At 33.7% G+C, this 21383-nt stretch overlaps 2 protein-coding genes across 2 annotated transcripts in view; one reads left to right on the top strand and one right to left on the bottom strand.

Annotated features, from left to right (window-relative positions):
- LOC149805593 (cleavage and polyadenylation specificity factor subunit 2-like) overlaps nucleotides 1-21383 on the bottom strand; it is a 412425-nt gene that overhangs the window by 280056 nt on the left and 110986 nt on the right. The gene's annotated exons all lie outside the window — the stretch shown is intronic.
- Nucleotides 12148-21383, top strand: part of LOC149805594 (neuropeptide F receptor-like) — a 49721-nt gene continuing 40485 nt past the window's right edge. The window contains exon 1 of the mRNA XM_089936457.1: nucleotides 12148-12283. The gene's annotated coding sequence lies outside the window, so the exon portion shown is untranslated. The remainder of the gene's footprint in view (nucleotides 12284-21383) is intronic.

The raw sequence follows: 21383 nt of genomic DNA, 5'->3' as shown, positions 1-21383 counted from the left end.
CTTTATTTGGGGAGGAAAATATGTTTTCTACCCTTCCTTCACCCTTTAGAGACTTCTAAATAAAAATGATCATTAGTAATTTCTCATACTCAGAGCATAAAAGTCTTCAGAGTTCAAATTTTTTTGGCAATATCACACTGCACTTCTTTTAAAATATGTAAATGCACTTTAAAAAAGAAATAGCAGACATAAATTACAACAAAAAACATTAATCTGCTTATTTTACAAACAGGGTACTGGTAGTTTTGTGAGGGTGGGGTTGGGGTGGGGTGGAGGGCACTTCCTGAATTTGCACATGTACAACAAAAGACAAACAAGGAGAAATAATAAAAGACTTGTACATGTCATAAATGTATGCCCAGGAGAGCTAAATTGCGAGTGAAATTATGCCTAGCACATGCATTGATTTCATGGATATCATCAATGTAATCTTATTTCAAGACCTACCTATCTGTAAAAATTTGGATGTCAGCTCTGCATTGTTTCTAATTCAATTATCAGGTAATTATTCTAAAAGCATCAAAGGAATCACACTTGCTGATGGTAAAAAAATCAATGACTGAATATGTTACAATGTCATAAGACCAAAGAACCAATTTCCGTCATTGTTATAAATACCCTAATTGGCAAGACATTTCTGGCAAATTTAAATTTCTTGCATCTGTTTCATAAAAATAAAGACGTAAACTAATTTGAACGTACAAACAATGGCTATTTCATGTAATGTGATTATGAAAAATGAAAAAAATGATTGTATTCTTGACCAGAATGTAGTAAAATAACAGTAAAGATATCCCACATAACAAAGGTAGAAGAACTAGTCAATGATACAGTATTTGCTTATTTGGTTATGTGTTAAAATCCACAGACTTAAAAGACTTGTACGCAATTTTATCAAATATAAATAGCCATAATGAATACATTACCTTAGAGGATCTGTATTTCGTGAAAACTTGTACATACCTGAAAAATAAGTCAATAGGATTTACTAAAAACTTTTAAGTAATGATAAATTACAACATTTAAAATAGTATATAATCCTTCTGCTGTCCCATGATTGGGAATAAAATTTAAATTTTCACCAAATTTTTAATGCCCAGATGATTATAAGCCAACACAATATTTAGTTGGTTTTTTGGAGCTACTCCGGTATAATTTTTTCAGGACTTCAAAGGTGATGTAAATTTGTTTGCCCTATGTTTTCTACAATTCAGGAATAGGTTCTTGGAGGACTCATTTCAAGCATCTTGATGTATATGGGACTGTTACGGACTCACAGTACTGATGATATGGAAGAATGGGAACTCGTCTAGAAATGGGTGAACATAAAATGAGTATACATGTATACGGGTTTGGCTGGCCAGAATTGGTTGATAATGAAAGTTATATTTTCATAAAAGGAATTATCCTAGTTGTAACTGAAAAAAATAGACATGCTTTATTTATGAAATATCAGTCCCTTTACAGACTTCAGTTTGGAAAACTCACTACTGAAATTAGTGGTGTGGGATTGAATACACATTTTTCAAACACACATGGTTCCGGAAAATGCTACGACTCATGATTTCCTCAATACAGAAACTGTCAACAAGGATGCATCAATACCAATAAATATAACTTGGATCATGAGCATTCAGAAATGTAAAGTTACTGAATTTTTAATATAATGGTTGTCATGTTTGCTCAGCCCCAGTTCATAAGTCATGTATAAACTAAGGTATTATTACAAGCTATGGTTTGATGCCTGAACATTGCTGCAGGCTAATCTCTTATGCAAGGTTACTTTGACCAGAGAGAAGATCCAGCATCTTGGATCGGTGCAGGCACTGGATCGAGCAACTTCCCACCTATGTGTTACGGCTTTGTTCTAAGATAAGAGGAACCCCGAGAGGGAAACAGGGCGTGTTCTAAATCTGTCCCCACATGGACAGTGAGATGGACATTGTCCGCTAAGTTTAATTTGATCGGGTCAAAACGACATCCAATCAGAATTGAAATAGAGGGTGTGAAAACAATTTCAATATGAATTATAACTTCTAACTAGCAAGCAAAAATTTTGTCTCACTAGGAAGATTGCTGAGCAATATAGGGTTACTCTGAGGGAACCACTCTCAATTTGGTGGTAAAGCTTAGGAGATTCTAAGGAAAGACAAAGCTTCGTAAAGGTCAGGAAGTTGTTTGCTCGATTTTTGCAGAATATTATGGTATTGTAATTGTAATTATGTGTAATATGTATACTTAATTAATAGGATCATTAAGCACGTTGAATTACCTTTGTAGTGTTTAATTTACATGTGTAGGTGAGAAAAGAGTTTGAGTATTATGTAGAGAATCATGTAGATTGTTAGCTTGTGGTCAGAATTAATTTTGTAATTCACTATTAGGTTACTTCGTAGTAAACTAGTGCATTTATTCATGTGATATGTTAGAATTTACACATGGCTGAATTGTGAATTTGGAAAATGGTGTGTTGTGTTGTGATTTGATTTGGATATTTAACGTAGCTTTAACAATTTTTCAGTCATATTGCTACGACGTCTGCAATGTGGCAGTTTATAGTGATGTCTAGCACTGGGGCATCATGTCACAGACATGTAGCATGATGTCCCACCCAGTCACATTATCCTGACACCACGCCAACCAGTCCTAACACTAACCTCTTATTGCTGAACGCCAAGTGAGGCAGCTGTTAGTACCATTTCTGTGAGTCTTTGGTATGACTCGGCCTGGGGTCGAACCCATGACCTCCCGCATCTGAGGCAGACGCTCTAACCACTAGGCCACTGGAGAGGTCATTGGAAATGGTTGAAGTGTCTAAGATTAGTTAATATGGATATATCAGAGCATGGATATTTGAATATTAGTGTACTTTGTATGAGTTGTAAAGAAATGTGCCTGATTGCACTGATATTGTTTAGTATAATGGGATTAGGAATATGTACTGATGTGACACAATTTATTGATGTATGTATGAGAAGTAATTGATACCATATTTTTATTAAGACGCTGTTTTATCATACAAGGACATATGAGATGAGAGGGCTAAGGAAAATATTGTACCATCCTTGTGTTTTCACAGGAAGCTTTTTGGGAGACAGAACTTCCGGTTAAGTCCCGAGTTTCTTAGAAAGAAGACAGAAGTGAGACTAGCAGAGCAGTCGGAGTTGACAAGTCTAGTCAGTGAAGAGAGTCAAGGAGGAGGAGGAAAAGGAGTTGAGGAGGAGGAAGTGGAGGAGGATGACTATTGAGAAGTCAAGGAGGAGACAGAATTTGGAGAAAGTCAGGAGGAAGAGAAGAAGCAATTGTAGGGATAGGAGAGAAGAATACACAGATGAGTATAATACAAGGACAGGTGGAAAGCTATCTCACACTACAAATCAAATGATGCAATAGGCTATCACAGGGTCGAGTGGAAGGAGAGTACATGGCAAATTTTAATCATTTGACTATTGAATTGTCATTAAATTGTTATACGTTGAATTTCACTTTTGTGGTATATTCAATCATTTAACCATCGGCAATGCTGACTGGGGGCTCAGACCTTTACATCTATATTTTACTAATTTAACTTCCAACCGAAAACGAACCTGGGTGAGACTTCTATAATAATTTAAATAAAATATTGGAACCACCCCACTCCACACCCACCATAGTGACGACATAACAACCCGTCACATCACAATGGTGTTTGCATTTGTTTACTATGGGAGCTGAATTAATACCGAGTTCTTTAGTCTTGCCCCAGCTATTAAACCATTTTACCCCCAAGTGAAATAAAAATGCATGGATAATTCCTGTTCTAGGCTGCTCCTGTAATGACAACCAGTTATGGTTTGATACTTTTGGGCAAGTAGGTTATTTGGTGCCCAGGCAATTAGAGAAAGAAACCTTGTTTTAAGACATACCATATTTGCTGACCCAGGCTAGTTCAACTGTGGGAATCAAACCTGCACCCTTTCAGTGACAACTCCAGCATGGTAACTACTGAGCCAACAGAGTATTTCATAGGAAGATAACAAGAATTTTAAAAAGTTTTAAACATGAAACTTAACAAATGTGAAATCACATGTCCAACTTTGTAACGATGAAACAACATGATCAAAATATAAATTATGTAGATTGGTCTTGAACTTTTCACAAGCTTTCAATTTTATAGACTGTCAAGATGCAGCAAACACACTAAAACTTACGAGTTGTATATAAAAATTGAGCTATGGCTCCAACATAAAAAAACTACTGGTAATAAACTGTACTTTAACAATGTTACTGTATATGTTGGAACTGGGTATTTCCTATGATCTATGTTTCGTATGATCTATGATCAATAAAATTTCTATCTTATTAAATTATTCAACTCATGTCTTTACACTGTGGAGATGCTGCAATGTTCCAAACTAATAAATATTCACAGAAAACTAAAGCTGTGGTATCTCAAGGACTTCAACAATGCACCAATTAAAACCAAAAAATACAATTTAATTTCAGAATAGTGAAGAGGGAGCAAGCATAAATTCACTTCTACTGCCATGAAAACCATGTCAGCTTTAAACTAATAAAATGTATATCTTATTAAATTGTTCAGCTCAAACCATTTGCAAACATCCTATAAAAACCTTTTAATTTAAAATGTAAATCATATGTTCTGGTTCTCGCTAATACTTACCCATATCTATAGACTTATAATGGAGAGATCCAGTTAAATTTGGGGATGGAAATCATATGCACTTCACACCTGTAATAATCGTACCATTCTTTCAGTATACTGTACAAGTTACATTAAATGAAAATTATAAGTCTACAAACAAAACTTGAGGTCTGCAAAACCATCATGTTGCTGACCAAGCTGTGTACTTGTAAAACCCAAACAATGTACAGAAACTATGCCAAGAAAGTAAATGCAGACCAAGCTGTGTACTTGTAAAACCCAGACAATGTACAGAAACTATGCCAAGAAAGTAAATCATTTTCATGGGCAGCGTTTGGAAATTGATGAAGATATGAGGGCAGTACAAGATCCCAGACACTGGTTCTACCACAGGCAGGCATTCCAAGCATCCATACTCTACTGATGTAATCACAGTTTTGATGGGCAGGCCATGTCAGATATTAACAGTTCAGACCACAAATTGACTTTATCTGTTTTTCGTGTACACACAGAAACCGAACCAGTTAGAAATGTCATGGTCAACTTCGAACTTGAAAGACAAACAACATTAAATGAAATACGACCTACATGATGTAGAGCATTTATGTAACTTATATTTTATATTACAGCAAATCCTATCTATAAAGACCTCTGCTAAAGACCCACCCCCATCTCAAAAGTTCCTTGAATTGTTGTTATTGTATGGGGTTTAACACCATTTTTCAGTCCATGATATGTTATAAATGGCAACAAATGATGTAGGAAGAACCTGTGAAACCCAAATAAAAACCACTGGTCTGTGGGAAGCTTTCTCACATACCCTCATTCCGGGCCATGCTTAAGACTCAAACCCACGTGGACAGAGGTGAGATAGCAGTGATTGGTAAAGGTGAATGCTTCAGACCACTCTGCCACCTGGAGCCAGTTTACTGAATTGGAACTTCTTTCTAATCTCTTCGTAGGTCACACATGTTCAGCATACATCACATATTAAACAAGATAAATAATCTCAAATTTTTCTTAACCAAGTTTTGCCTTATCTCTAATGAAAATCTTGAAGAATCCTCAATTACATTTTCAAGAATTAAAATGTTTCCACATGCTAAATTTTAACACTGAGTGATTTTGCATTATTTTTACAATCTCTGCCTCCACAGGTCTGAACCCCAGCTAAGTCATACCAAAGACACATAAAAATATTACTAACAGTTGTCTCAGACACATAAAAATATTACTAACAGTTGTCTCACTAGGTGCTCAGCATTAAGAAGTTAGTGTTAGGATTGGTCAGTCTCCAGGTGTCAGGATAAGATGCTGGGTGGAACATTGTGCTACATGTTTGTGGCATTATGTCTCTGTGCTTAGAAATCACTATAAAATGGCATAATGCAGATATTGTAGTGATATGACTTAAATTTTTTAAAGCTAGTTCAAAATTCCAAATCTCTCACACACACACACACACACACACACACACACACACTCTCTCTCTCTCTCTGCCTCTGACAAAAATACTAACATTGTTGGAAGAATCATGATCAGGATATTGTAAAAAAAAAAACCATGGCCAGATTTTTAATACACAAAATAATGTTATACTGTGTGATGAGTGAGAGGCCCTAAATTCTTGTTGCCAAAAGAGGTGGTCTCCCAATACAGGTTTCATATTGCTGATCCCTTAATATCTCCACCTCAACAAACCTATTTTCTCTATCTTAGCTGTATGAAGTTGGCAAAATTAGAAATGCCAACCAATTCTTTATTTTGTAATATTTTCACAAACATTATACTTGATAAAACCAATAAAATTCAACAGTGTGTGTGTGGGGGGGGACTTAAGGTTGATACAGCAAAACCCTCTTTAGGTTTAGATCAATGCTATATCAAGCATCTACTGAGATATATCATTTAATATCATTGGTCTATTGACAAAATATGTATTCACACAAGAACTATGTTACAGCAATGCATCACAACGATATAGTACTACTGTAGAATATACCATTTATACTTATAAAAGAGATCTAAATACAAACACTGACCCAGATCTGCCATTACATAATAGACTGGCATATCAAAGTCTGTTGCTTCTTTTACTGATCTTGTCCTATAAATATGCATAGACCATGATCAGCTAGTGCAATGTAACATGGCAGATATGGGTCTGTACAGAATGCAGTTGGAAGTATTATATGTACAGAAGGTAAAGGTTTATGCTCATGCTTTTTCAATAAATTGCCTTGCAAAAAAGTGTTTTTGTACTATTTAGTTGTGTTGAATTTGTAACTGTTTAGTGATGGTGAATTTGTAACTGTTTAGTCATGGTTAACTTATAACAATTTAGTCATAGTGAATTTTAACTATTTAGTGATGGGGAATCTGTAACTATTTAGTCATGGTGAATTTGTAACTATTTTGAGATGTGAATTTATAACTATTTAGTCATGGTGAATTAGAAACTATTTAGAGATGTGGAATCTGTAGCTATTTAGTGATGGTGAATTTGTAACTAATTTGAGATGTGAATTTATAACTATTTAGTCATGGTGAATTTGTAACTATTTAGATATCATGAATTTGTAGCTATTTAGTAATGGTGAATTAGTAACTATTTAGTCATGGTGAATTAGTAACTATCTAATCATAGTGAATTTGTAACTACTCATGGTGAATTTGTAACAATTTCTCATGGTGAATTTTGACTATTTAGTCATGGTGAATTTGATTATTTAGTCATGGTGAATTTTGACTATTCAGTCATGGTGAATTTTGACTATTCAGTCATGAGGAATTTAAATTATTAAGTCCTATGATGAGAAATAGATAATCAGAAGCTAATGTTTACAGTTTAATCTAAATCAGACCATAAACATGCCATCCAAAATGGTATGAAGCAACTGTTGACAATGGACACAGGGATGAAGAACATGCTCCTGTGGCCTTACAATCAGGTGTGTTAATAAGCAATTGTTGACAATGGACACAGGGGTGAAGAACATGCTCCTGTGGCCTTACAATCAGGTGTGTTAATAAGTAACCGTTGACAATGGACACAGGGATGAAGAACATGCTCCTGTGGCCTTACAATCAGGTGTGTTAATAAGCAATTGTTTTAGAAAAAAAGACAGTGACTTCTTAAAGTTATTAAAAAAAAGCTGACATTATCGCTTTCTGAAAATGATGGCTGATTTGGATGGACTGGTTTGATGTAGAACATACATTTAATGTTCAGGTTGGTCTATAAAAAAACACAGAAAATGAGAAAAAATGAAATAAAATTAATCGTAACACTAGTACACTTCTGTCAAGAATATCTAATGGGAACAGGGTTTGGGAGAACAATTAAACTGGTTTAGAATGATTTGCAACATACTCTGATGAAGTACATGTCATAGTCCCTGCCATAATTTCTAGCATAAAGATGCCTATTTGAACTGTCCATCATGGCAAATATATCTGTCTTCTCGTGTAATAAAGGAAAAAAACAAGATCAACAGAAACACTTTTAGAAAAAACTTCAATTAGCATGGCAATAAAAATGAAAGCACCACGAATGGCCCTAATAGTTTTCTTCTTCACACAAGAAAGCAATTAACAATGATGTTTGATACATGGCAGACTGCCCACACATAAATCATTTTAAATTTCTACAGCCGCCAGATCATCCCCTGGCTCAACCAGAGAACTTTAAATCCCTCTTTGAATATTACTTTTCAGAGTAGCATTTGGATCTGAAGAAGCGATTCTAAAAGCAGGAGCACAACTGTTATCAGCTAACCTGTTTGAATTTTTTTTATAATGACATTGAACTTGCATTTGCAATTAATTTTTAAAACATTCTGGATCCTGGATCAGTAACTTTATTTACTGAAATAAACAGTTATATTTCTTACTGAAGTTGCTGGTTCACTCTGAAATTTGCTGCTATCCAGTCTTGTGCAAGGCAGCAAGCAACTGAACCTTGCATTCATAAGCCAACAACACTTAAAAAAATTTGTGAATGCATACACAAATACCCATCATTTTTCAAATTTTATGAGTAACCAGCAATTACCCGAAAGTATTATCTGCATTTTTTTTGAAGACATTATAAACTAAACCACTGGCTACATTTGTTTACTATTATCAACACGTTCTTCAGAAGGGTACTGAAATGGCAATTATTACTTTTGTTATTCTTGTCATTTTAATAAAAGCTTTAAAAACATGTCACACAAAATTTGTATTATGACTTAAATTTGTTGAGTGGGCATTGTGTTTGCTTTATATGGGACTTTGCTTTTTAATTCTACTTGACAACAGAAGTATATGAAAGCAATATTCTACCAGATAATTGTCTACCATACAACACAAGAATATCAAGATAATACTCAAACAAGCAATACAAGTATAACAAGGCAATGCTCTAACAGACAATACATGTATACTCTATACCAGGCAATACAAGTATACCAAGGCAATATTCGAACAGACAATAAAAGTATACCATGGCAATATTCTACTTGACAACACAAGTATACAAAGTCAATACTCAAACAGGCAATACATGTATACCTGAAGGCAATATTCTACTTGACAACAAAAGTATACAAAGCAAATACTCTTACTGGCAATACAAGTAATGTATATCATGGCATTATTCTACTTGACAACATAAGTATTTAGAGGGCCTCAAGGGAGAATAGTCCTTGACTAATGAGTCACCCTCTATAAACAAAACATTATTATTATTATTGTTGTTATTATTATTATTATTATTATTATTACTAGACCATGACAATTTACTAGATGATGATGGAGGATTTCAGAACTTTATAAGAAAATGAGGATGAATTCTTGGACCATGTACCAGATAACATTAGGTAGTGATATTTATAGGATACTATGAATTTAAAAAATGTTGACTTAAGGTTTGTGCGTATTTAATACAATTGGCTTTTGTTCGGGTACCATGATGGGTGTCTCAAAAATATTGTCATCATTTCTTATTTTGCATCAATGGTGGCATTGATATGAGTCTTTAACTAAAACATTTCATGAGATATATTTAATTAATTGTGAATGAAAATGGTACAAATCGGAGTCAATATACCAATATGCACAGATTGGACAGAACAGTTTTGGACAGTTCAGGAGGTTTGGCTCATTACTGGATACAGGTTTCCTCTGGAGTCAGCCTGAATTTTCTTCAGAATAGAAAAAGTCCAATTCTGAGTCCACTGAGAAATATAAAATTTAAATTGTTTCCAGCCTGGCGGTTGACTCTGGTTAAAGACAGCTTGCCAGAACTGCTCAAGATTGTTGCTACCTGGGCAAAATTTTGGAAGTTCTTCATAAAATCAATTTTATCAGAATGGCAGAATGCATATTCATGTTCCTAAATTCAACTTGATTCCAGACACTAAATATCTTGTTTCCTTCCATTTTTGAATTTCATGTGATATTATGTTGTCTAGATTTTGGCATTTTAGCACTGGGAGATAATGCATGATTGATATCTTGACATGCTTTAAATACTAAAGTCAAAGCAAACTGTTTTATGCCATGTAACATGCCTTGAGTAACAACTAATCTAACTATAATCCATGAACGTCTGTAATCCTTTCAGAATGACATCTGATCAAACAGTCTAATCTTAAGAACCAAAGTAATGTTAATTTATGTTGCATAGGGTCTTTTGCTTAAGTCACTTTACATTCATGCAGTCACAAGAAGCCCTGACTGCAAATATACTTCATTGGAAAGCATGATGTGAAGAAGAAAAAGAAAAAACGACAGACAAGTGTCATTGGAGTTTCTTAATGATAATTTTAATTATGTGGGAGATTTCAAAGACACTCGTCTAGGAAGGAAACCCTCCTGAGAAGGAAGTTTACATTTGTAAATATACATGAAGTTTTATAAAGGAATTTTGAAAACCAGACCTAACTGACCTTGGAGTCAGGTCAAAGGCTATTGCTTGCGATTTTATACTTCATTGAGCTTTTAACACAGTGACTTGTACACGTGCAAGTGAATTTTGGCTTGACCTTGTATTTAGTCGCATTTTTTATTATAGTCCTTATTCTAACATGGATTTTAAGGTCAATATTTCATGACTGATTTTTAGCTATGCGTGATAACACAAACAGTTATACATGGATATTTTAAAAATCAAATCTGCTTTGTGGATTTATCTGATAAATAGCTTGAATGATGCCACTGAAATAATTAGTGTAAAATTTAAATACTAATTATTGATTTAATCAAACTTAACTTATTTATATATCTTCATATTATGTGAGGCAGTTTTGGTGATTTTCTATGCAATGATATTCGATTAAAGGCCAAATGCTATAACAGAATTTTGTAGAGCACTTTAGGGATCTTGTGAACATTGTTAATTCACACATGTAACATATTTTTATTCTTAGATTTGGTATACTGGAGTTACCAAAGCACATTAGAGATGTTTTCTATACACAACAATTAAAAAGAATAAAATGACAGTAAAGGTGTAGTTACTGGGGGTTTCTGGAAATTCTTTTCGAGCTATCCCTTTGCAGGACTCTTGTTAGTTATTTATTTAACTGTGGTTTAATACAAGAAATGTATAATTTTGTATCAGGTTGTAATTTAATGAAAATACAAATCTCTTTGTCTATTCACACTCTCTAATGCAAGATTTAAAAAATATGCCAATGCAATTTTTCCTCTTTAAAGAATGTGTGCATTTTACTTGTCAGCAGCTGGAACCCTCAGATTACATAATCCTTCACTGGTAAAGCTGATCTTATTTTATCACATGGCTCATCAAGCTGAATTGATTGACAAAGGGTTAAAAGGTGCAAATGCTTTACTGTAAAAGATGACAATAAAGAACATTATATAATTGTGTTGTGACATAGAATATTACCTTGGTAGTGTATTTTCTTGTATAGTATACTTGCATTGTCTGGTAGAGTAAATACCTTGATATACTTGTATTGCATAATTCTATTGCCTGGTATAGTATTGCTTATATTTACTTGTGTTGTCAAGTAAATTGTTTCCTTAGTATACTTGTATTGCTGGTATAGTATTGGCTTTGTATATTTATAATAATAATAATAATAATAATAATAATAATAATAATAATAATAATAATAATAATAATAACAATAATAATAATACTTTATAGAGGGTGACTCATTAGTCAAGGATCATCTGACTCCTTTTCCTAGGTCTCACTGTCATCAGTGGATGCTTATTTATTTACTCAGCTTAAGCTTTGTAAGAAACCCTTTGTTCATACAATTTGTGAAATTTGTAATTGAACACATCATCCAATATGCAGCAAAATCAAATAACCACCCACTGTTACTTGCCACAGTAGCACACTTGAAGCTTAGTCAAAGTCACATGGGAAAATAAGCTATGGGATTATGGTAAATTGTTTACTGAAAAAAGCAGACCTCTGCTTGGAACTGGCAAGGTACATGTATTTGCAGCTCAGTCAAAATGATTGTCAGCTTGAAAACAAAGTGAATGTTGCCTTTACAAGCACTGGCAGAAAAGTTGTATATGTAAAATATTATGCTGTGGCTCATTTTATTTCCTGGGTTATTATCAACAGGCAGGTACCACTGAGTACCTGGATACTTGACAGAGGCAGCCTGGGTGAGTACTGAACACACAACCCTTGGATTAAGAGTCTTATGCACTATCAACTGAGCCACTATGGTTCCCTTTTAAGATGAACTAAATATCATGTCTTTCAGTGAAAACATCAGTCAACACAGTCATACATTCAGATGAGAATAACAAGAGTTTAAATATGGCCACTATATTAAATCTTCATTTAATCACAAGATTTTGTTAGTTCTGCTTAACAAATTTATTTTTTATCCATAACTATTTTATCTACTTTGAATGCTACTTATATTTCTATTTTATATTTTTTCTTCTGTGATAAATGACAATTTATTCATCTGTATCCCTAATGTACATTTGTTGTTAATTTTGCAAAACTTGTGTTGAACTTAATGCATCTTGTATTCCAAATTTTTTATATATTTTTATCTGTTTTACATTTTTCTCTTCAATAAGAATTTTGTGTGTAACCTGAATCCACGATTCAATGCTTTCCTTAAATACAAAAACTGGCAAGAAATTTCATGTACCATACTGTCTGCAACTATGCAAAATGTTCAATATAAAAGCACTATAAATGAATTTCACGACATTCAAAAAGTGCTATAAACAAACTAAAAGTGACAGAGAGATAAAGAAGAAAATTATACAACAAGAAAACAAATTCATTACACAGAATATGAACTTAGAAAGATTTTGTAACTGTGCTAAATTTCAAATGGTGCCGTAATGAACTGAAAATGCATCCTCAAAGTCATGACTATCTTAAAAACATCTAGAGTGTCCATAAGCTCAGACAATCACGTGAAAGAACACCTCATTATATGCATCAAGGTCAAACTTGTCCAAACACAGCAATGTGCAAGATCATTGACAAATGGATAAAAATGAAGCCTAGAGTGTCCATAAGCTCAGCAAATCACATGAAAGAACACCTCATTATATGCATCAAGGTCAAACTTGTCCAAACACAGCAATGTGCAAGATCATTGACAAATGGATAAAAATGAAGCCTTGAGTGTCCACAAGCTCAGCAAATCACATGAAAGAACACCTCATTATATGCATCAAGGTCAAACTTGTCCAAACACAGCAATGTGCAAGATCATTGATAAATGGATACAAAATGAAGCCTTGAGTGTCCATAAGCTCAGCAAATCACATGAAAGAACACCTCATTATATGCATCAAGGTCAAACTTGTCCAAACACAGCAATGTGCAAGATCATTGATAAATGGATACAAAATGAAGCCTAGAGTGTCCATAAGCCCAGCAAATCACATGAAAGAACACCTCATTATATGCATCAAGGTCAAACTTGTCCAAACACAGCAATGTGCAAGATCATTGATAAATGGATACAAAATGAAGCCTTGAGTGTCCACAAGCTCAGCAAATCACATGAAAGAACACCTCATTATATGCATCAAGGTCAAACTTGTCCAAACACAGCAATGTGCAAGATCATTGATAAATGGATACAAAATGAAGCCTTGAGTGTCCATAAGCTCAGCAAATCACATGAAAGAACACCTCATTATATGCATCAAGGTCAAACTTGTCCAAACACAGCAATGTGCAAGATCATTGATAAATGGATACAAAATGATGCCTAGAGTGTCCATAAGCTCAGCAAATCACATGAAAGAACACCTCATTATATGCATCAAGGTCAAACTTGTCCAAACACAGCAATGTGCAAGATCATTGATAAATGGATACAAAATGAAGCCTTGAGTGTCCACAAGCTCAGCAAATCACATGAAAGAACACCTCATTATATGCATCAAGGTCAAACTTGTCCAAACACAGCAATGTGCAAGATCATTGATAAATGGATACAAAATGAAGCCTTGAGTGTCCACAAGCTCAGCAAATCACATGAAAGAACACCTCATTATATGCATCAAGGTCAAACTTGTCCAAACACAGCAATGTGCAAGATCATTGATAAATGGATACAAAATGAAGCCTTGAGTGTCCACAAGCTCAGCCAATCAAATGCTGAAGTCCTCCTGAATAAGGCGAGGGGCTGTTCATAATTGATTAATTCAAGATCTCAGTGATACAAGCTTCAGCAACAAGACTGATCACAATCTGCTAAGAAATAAAGCCTCTCAAGTGTTCATGATTTTACCCAAGCAAGAATGCCTCATAAATATGCACAGATCATGCTCATAATGAAATTCATTGAAAATGTTAACTCATTAACCCCTGGAGGATTTTGTAGTTTTCGCCTGAAATGTGAGTAGGAAACACATTTTGAGGGCTACATGTATTTCTGAATACATCTTAATACACTGACTTTCAAGAGATTTTCCATGTACGATGTTGATGCATAAGTGATTAAATATGCAAGGAATATTCAAATTTGGTGACATCATCAAAATGGACCCATTAACTCATTAACCCCTTGTGGTTTTTGTCATTTTCGCTTGAAATACGAGTTGGAAACACATTTTGGAGGCTATTTTTGAATACATTCTAATACATCAACTCCTAACAGATTTTCCATTAGCATAATGCCTAGTTGTGTTAGAAACAGCATTTTCCATTGGTTATTTTGCTCGCGCAATATTACCTTGGTAGCGTATTTTCTTGTATAGTATACTTGCATTTCTTGGAGTATGTTTGTGGTCAATTTGTCATTGGAAATTCCAAAATGCTAGTTATCATAGCCAAGGAAGGAAATTATTAATGAGAAAGAGCCGTCAGTGAGAGGTTTCCTAGGACAGGACATGTAAAGAGAGGAATTGACTGATATCCAGCAGCTTGCAAGAAAAACACCACTTAACCAATAGCACCATTCTTGAAATAATACTCTGTCATTGACTTGTTAAAAAAAAGGGAACTTTTAAAAAAATGGTAAGGAAAAATGAACATTAGAGGTAAAACCAATCAATTACTTATATGAACTATCACCTTACCTTAAACACTACAATAAACAGGTTGATCTGTGCACCATGTTACAAGCCCTGTTTTGAAACAATACCATAACTCTGGTTTCCCAATAATTTTTATTTTTTATTTTGTTAAATCTGATAATTGATCAAATCAACAATAAATATGAGTTAAAAAAAAACAATTATCTATATGCACCATCATATTAGCAAACTTTATTTCATCAAAACACATGCAAGAAAGAGAGCAACAACCCTATTTCATGCAATTTCACTCGCATCCTCTCTTGGTACCTTTAAAAGAGTTTCAACATAAAGCTATTCTTGTTTGATGTATTGTTACTGGATGATGTGCTTAGTGCTGCTGCCTACGTCTGAATATAAATTCTGACTTTTATTTTTCATGCCATGCAATTTTATGACTGCATGTGAACTATATAGTTTGAAATTAATTAAGGCGAACCATATATATACTGATATTTAATTATTTTTATTTTAAGTTACCAATCACTAAAACTATTTTATGCTACACAAAAACATGTTTAATGGACACTCCCTCAAAACTAGGATGAAACCATGAACAAATGATGATAGCTCTTAAAACTATCACGACAAGTGATTACACACAACGCCTTAGGAATCTATCTTAGACTTTATTCTTTGACAGAGATAAGAGTAATATATCGTCAAATTGAACCCGCTGATTTACTGTAGCTCATCTATTGCTAAAGCACAATTCAGGATATAGTCATTAGGCACTAACCAAGAATACTAAATGATATTTCAACAGTTGTAATTAGATGTTTCCTGTAAAATTGTAGGTTATAATGCAATAATTTGCAATTTAAAATTTTTAATGTACAAATTTTCTGATTCATCCAGACAGGGCAATGAAGGTCGAAACTCATGGATAACAAATAAATGATGGAAATGATTTGTAAATTTTATACAGCTATTGACTTTCAGAGGTGGGGTAGGGGAATCATAAAACTCATTACTGCCAGCTATGCTTGTTTGCTGATTCCAGTTCTGATCCACAACTTGTCAACAGAATCAACTTACAATTTACGTAAAAAGTGAACAACACACATAATATTATTACTGGTATACACAGTTTAAAATATCAAAATACACTACAGTGTATACAGTTCTAATCTCTGCATTGCAAATACTTCAGTTACATAAAGCAACTGGTGCATCTTTTTAATCCGCAATATACTGCATATACTCACTTATAATTTGAGGCAAACTGCAAACAACAAAGATTCTGATTTGCCTTAGCATAATACACCTGCAGACCAGTGGATATCTTATTTATGGGATATTGTAAACGCCCCCACTCTTTGTAAAAGGTGAGGGTTGACTGGCGGATTGTACATTCTTTCAAGGTGTCTGCTTTATTCAGTTCTCATTATCAATACAATACATTAGAAAGATACACTTCTTTTGGAATAACTCTTTCACCAATATAATTATAAAAATAGCCAATAAAAAAACCATTTTACTGATAGAATTAGTTCATCATATGATCAAGTGAACAATCGAAGTTGTTGCCTTGTACAATTACATAACCTGCTTATCTCTGGTTCACTCCAATTTCACTGTAGCTGTTCTTTGTCCTTTTGCCTTTTCACTTTCTTTTTCTCTCCCAACCTCCCTACTGTCTTGCCTCCTTTTGGCTCTCAAACTTTGTGTGGGTAGGTAGATATGTAAGCATGTAGATACACAGATACTTGAATACATCAGTGCATAGGTACATCTGAAGATATTTCTGGGAATACGTCTGAAGAGCTATTGTCCCCTTTTGTACTTTCAAGCATTGTTTGTTTATACTGCCAAAATTGTATCTGTTGACCTTCCAGACATCCGGTCCCTTGGACAAATGTTTAATGAAGGAATTTCTTCCAAACTGACTCTCAAGTCCTCTGTACCTTTACTCTTGCAGCAAAGGTTGGACTAATTAGATTTTTTGATGGGGGTGGGGGAATATTTACACCTAGGAAATTTAGTGTGGGAAACACACCCCTTATTTAGCATAACCAATCAGGATGAAATATATTTACCAACTTTTATCTAGGCACTAAAATTTTGACAGTTCCACTATAAAATCAAAGTTAGTTGTGTCCCTAATAGTCTGTCTTGCAGTTAAGTAAACAAAATATTAATTACAAAAATCTCTACCAATACCGACCACACATTTGGAATCACGGCAGTATAGCAATTTAACAAGCGCCGGTCCCCATAAATCTAATTAATTGTTCTCTGGCCCAAACTAATGTGCTTTTCGTAGAACAACAGAAATTTGCCCCATCACAGATGTGTTATTTATTCTACTGATTACTCCTAACAAACTGAATAGACCCAGATCTGCCCATGCATTTTGTGATGGTATATGAGTCTGTGCAGTTTGCAGTTGAACTCAACTTAAAAGTGAATACTTATGGTATATAATTGTGTTTTTATTTAATACATTATTACTTTTCTGATAATGAAATCATATTTTCCACGTAAATGCAGGTTCCAAAGATCACAACATCTTTCGTTTTCTTGATGTAATGCTTAATTTTTTTTCCAATCCATCATATTATGTTTCTGATGTAAATACAGCATACCATGAAACAAAAACTGTCTCACTGCTTTAGGAGTTATGGGTTAGCATATACACTTCAAAACGCTTCCACAAACATTTCAACCATGAGTTGGTGTCACTGATGTCAAGTTGCTATGTTGTAGACCGCCTCAGTGGTTTAGTGGTTAAAGTGTCCACCTCAGATGCGAGAGGTCATGGGTTTGAACCATGGTCGAGTCATACCAAAGATTTATAAAAATGGTACTTCGAAATGAATAATTCATGAACTGGCATGAACTGTTCTTGAACAGTTCATGAACCATTCATGAAAGTTCATCAAAAGGTTCATGAACTATTCATGAATGTGCATGAACTGAAAATGGTCAGTTCATGAAATTATGAATTCATGAACTGTTCATGAACCAACACTTCACAAACTGTTCTTGAACAGTTCATGAAATATTCATGAACTGAATTCATGAACAGTTCATAAAGTTCACAAACTGGGTCATCATCATTCATGAACAAGTGCATGAACATATTTATGAACTATGATGAACAAAGTTTCTCATGAATGAGTCATCACTTCATGAACAGTTCCTCTATAAAAAAAATGTATTATCTGACAAACTCAGAAACACCTATTTCATCCTGAATCATAAAATAACCTTAGATTTGTTTTTTTTTTTAAAACAGTATAAAATGCAACATATTATCTTAAAAACTGTTTAATTTCAGGAAAAATTTCTAATTATGTAACAAAGAACATGTAAACTGACAAGCAATATTCTTTTTTTTTTACTCTTAGCAACACTTTTGTAAGTTTTCTTTGAAAAATTTGAAGAGATATTGGGGCAGTTGTGTTCAATCAATTGTTGAAGTAAATATCATCATCAAGGGGCTGTCTTTCCACTGGGATTTCTACTGACTTGACATGACCATTCTTTTTCCCAGAGACTGACCTGTCAGATAACTCTTTTGTGAAGATGTTTAGGACCTATAATTTAATCAAATCCTGCCCATTGTCACTACCGAATGTCTCCATCTGCAACTTAAGCTGTTCCATCCGACTACTGTTTGGATCTTTAACACTGCTGCAACAGTCACTATTTAATGTCTCTTCCATCTTGGCCATAGGATCCTCCAGTTTTCAAATTTTCCTCCTTAACCTACAAACTTCATTCTCTAATAATTTTACTTTTCTGCTGTCTGATCTGAAAAAAAGATAAAATTAGTTAATTACAGATAACCTTTGATCAACACTGTCTACAGCTTTTAGCACATTATTTTTGTACCCTACTTTATTTACAGGAATAATTAAGGTTCAACTCAAAATTGTTTAATCCCTTGCACTTAATACACAACTTACTGAGCATTTATATTATTGGAGAATTTTGTCACTAGCTGTATTTTAACTGAAGCTGACTAGTCATAGGTATAGTCACAGGAGTTGGGTGTTTTAATCAATAAAATATGATAAATTGTTTTGACAACATTATTACACTAAATAACTTTATCTGTGTGTGTGTGTGTGTGTGTGTGTGTATATATATATATATATATATATATATATATATATATATATATATTACCAATAACAGTTACTTCATGCTTTCAAAATTTTATAGGCCCTTAGTATGTCATTAATTTATTCACTCCAACTCCGCATGTTGCGTATAGCTGCTTCCAGTTTCATCACAATGTTATTTGCAACTGTATTGTGTACAATTTGACACATTAACTAATTTAGTTTTGTTTTAAATTGCCAAATTACATCAGATCATAGAAATAGTGATGTCATGAAAAAGAAAACGATATCAAACATTTCAATTCCTATTGCAGATGCAATACCATGTCTGGCATCGATATCGAAAGGGGGTATGATAATGTTTAATGATTTTCAAACATTCGAAGAGCAAGTTTAAATTAGAACTGAATGAAACCATGTATCATGTCTGGTTAAAACTAATATGATGACATATAAAAACCAATAAAATATCTATATAACTTCCACTAAAATAATCACAAATGACCAAGAAAAAGATACTCACCATAATTTTGATGATCCTGGCTGGGTACACTTTTCTGCCAAAGTTTGCTCTCACTGAATCACTTCCTTCATATTATTCATAATTGCTTCTCTGCACTTCTATTTACTTAAAAAATTCTATTGAAAATATTCTCATCTGTCCATTCCATGGGAGTCCACTGATTTTGTTCGAAGTTTTTACTTGTTGCAGAACTGTTTGCATGCTGTTTCATTTGTTGGGAAAAGGAGGCTCAGCTGTTGAAATCTTGCGTGTATATTAACCAATCATATTACATCTTCTTTCACAGTCATCCAATCAGGATAATCGTTGGTTACATATTTCGGTTTTTACTGCAAATTGGCAACCAGCGACTAGGTCAATAGAATATGCAGTTTATGACCGTAATGGACAAAAACGTTAGAACAAAGTCATTGAAAGCTTTTCAAAGTAAATACATTTTGGTCATGCTGGCTAGAAAATATTTTCCCATATTAATACAATACTACTCAGGTTAAGTACATAAGTATGAATAAAAGATCTCTATGAACATTTATATTGTATCATTTTAAAAAAAAGAAAAATATTCACTTTTATTTATATTTCACTAATATTGTGAGAAGATTGTATGATGAATTTTCATGAACATTTTATGAATATAATGATATAGAAATTTCATGTACATTTTTTAGAAATATCATGGTGGTGCATCAAAGTACTTGAATTGTTTATGAACCAAGTTCATGACATTTCAGGAACTTCAAAGATATTATAATTGTTCATAAAAGTTCATCAGTGTGTTCATGAACTTCAAGTACATGATTCATCAAAATTCTAGAAGTGTTCATGAACTTAGCTGAGGAATTTTCATGCATATTTATTCATGAACTCAAATGATGAACTGATCATGAACATTTCCACAATAGAAAAGAATACAAGGTAGCACAATCGCCTCTTCACAGATAAAACAGATAAGGCATTATGAAATAAAACCGATGCAAACAAATCTCATGTGACAATTGCTCTTGAAAATTCAGGTCTGAAAATATTTTTTTGCAGCTGAGTGGAGACCTTATGAAAGTGCCAAAACTATTCTTTTTAAATTCAATTTATAATTGGACCCACAATTTCAGTTTTTCTTTTCTTTTTTTTTGTTGGTCTAGGGACAGTTGCTTAGTTGGGAGAGGGTTAGATTTGTAATCTTAGGGTCACGTGTGCAATACCTTCCCAAGCTACACCTGGGCTGGCTGGCTTGATGTCATTGGAAAAACACAATTAGCTTCCACTTCCTCAGCATGATATAGCCATCAATGCCGATACATTGCTATTAAAACCCCATCCACCCACCCACTCCAGCATTTTTTGACAACATTAATTTGTAAATCACCAGAAGAAATTGCAGTGTTTCAAAGAAAAAAAATTACTTTGAGAGTTACTTTTAAAGGATCCTAATTCAAACCTTTGGATAGATAACGGTTGGAGTTATTCATCAGAAACATGTAACAAATGGAAAGTAAGGCAAAGATAAAGAAATGGTGAACAAAATAGACAAGAATCACAACTCTGATTATCTACATTTTGTTTTCTTTTGTATGAAAAAACACAAAAGATTTATACACATCAAGGCATA

The sequence above is a fragment of the Sinohyriopsis cumingii genome, chromosome 2 (assembly GCF_028554795.1).
Source record: "Sinohyriopsis cumingii isolate HCF-2022 chromosome 2, ASM2855479v2, whole genome shotgun sequence".
NCBI classification, from domain to species: domain Eukaryota; kingdom Metazoa; phylum Mollusca; class Bivalvia; order Unionida; family Unionidae; genus Sinohyriopsis; species Sinohyriopsis cumingii.
The sequence above is the reverse complement of the archived record's forward strand: the minus strand, read 5'-3'. Positions and strand labels throughout refer to the sequence as shown.